Raw genomic sequence first — 1530 nt, 5'->3', positions numbered from 1 at the left:
GTTGACCAAGATGGTCTCAATCTCTTGACCTCATGATCCACCCGCCTCAGCCTCCCAATATGCTGGGATTATAGGCGTGAGCCACTGCGCCCAGCTACATATCCCTTTTTATAAGGGCACCAGGCACACGGGATTAGGATTCACCCTCATTACCTCAGCTTAGGTTGATCACATGTGAAGAGCCTATTTCCATATAAGGTCATATCCACAGACCCTGCAGCATACGGCTTTAGCGTCTTTTGGGGAGACATAGGAAAATGCCTAATGCTTTAGATTTGCAAATATTTTCAGCTTGAGTTTCTGGGTTTTATTTTTTCTTTTTTGCATCAAATGGGTGATGTGACGATACCGTAACAAGTTATGAGGAAGGCACATATTATAAAATAGCATAAAAACCCAATCGTCATGCTTAGGTTTTGGTTTTCTATTTATTTTATTTATTTATTTTTTTTGAGACAGAGTTTCACTCTTGTTACCCAGGCTGGAGTGCAATGGTGCTATCTCAGCTCACCGCAACATTCGCCTCCTGGGTTCAGGCAATTCTCCTGGCTTAGCCTCCTGAGTAGCTGGGATTACAGGCACGTGCCACCATGCCCAGCTGATTTTTTGTATTTTTAGTAGAGACGGGATTTCGCCATGTTGACCAGGATGGTCTCTATCTCTTGACCTCATGATCCACCTGCCTCGGCCTCCCAAAGTGCTGGGATTACAGGCATGAGCCACAGCACCCGGCCAGGTTTTGGTTTTTTAATTTTAATTTTTCTTGAGGCAAGGTCTTGCTCCATTACTCAGGCTGCAGGGCAGTGGTGCAAACATGGTTCACTGCAGCCTCGAGCTTCTGGGCTCCAGCGATCTTCCCAACTCAGCCTCCCAAAGTGCTAGGGTTACAGGAATGAGCCACCACCCCCAGCCATTTCCTATTTTTTGTTTGCACCTTGTTCTTTTTTCTCAAAAATACACCTTTGCAGCTGAGCATGTTGGCTAATGCCTGTAATCATCAGCATTTGGGAGGCCGAGGCAGGTGGATCACTTGAGGTCAGGAGTTCAAGACCAGCCTGGCCAACATGGTGTAATGCCTTCTTTACTAAAAATACAAAAATGAGCTGGGTGTGGTGGTGTGTGCCTGTAATCCCAGTGACTTGGGAGGCTGAGGCAGGAGAAGCGCTTGAACCCTGGAGGCAGAGGTTGCAGTGAGCCAAGTTCATACTACTGCACTCCAGACTTGGTGGCAGAGCAAGACTCTGACTCAAAAAAAAAAAAAAAAAAGGAATATACTACATATATATATACACATGCACACATAATACACACACACACACACACACACACACACACACACACACACACCACACACCCCTTGGAAATCTTTTTATATATCAGCATTTGCTGGTACAATTTAAATTCTATGGTAGATTTCATTTAGATTAATGTAATCTAAATACTATTCTACAGTTCTATAACTAAAAAAAATAGGCAATGCATTTAAATGATTCAAGGTTCAAAAACTATGAAAGAGTATAGAACTGAGTC

General features: G+C 43.7%; 1 pseudogene; it reads right to left on the bottom strand.

Annotated features, from left to right (window-relative positions):
• Positions 1-324: 324 nt before the first annotated feature.
• LOC116546235 lies at positions 325-422 on the bottom strand (annotated as a pseudogene).
• Positions 423-1530: the final 1108 nt, after the last annotated feature.

Source organism: Sapajus apella, unplaced genomic scaffold, assembly GCF_009761245.1.
Source record: "Sapajus apella isolate SASKATOON/1434 unplaced genomic scaffold, GSC_monkey_1.0 scaffold704, whole genome shotgun sequence".
Taxonomy (NCBI): Eukaryota; Metazoa; Chordata; class Mammalia; order Primates; family Cebidae; genus Sapajus; species Sapajus apella.
This window is presented reverse-complemented; position numbering and strand designations above follow the sequence as displayed.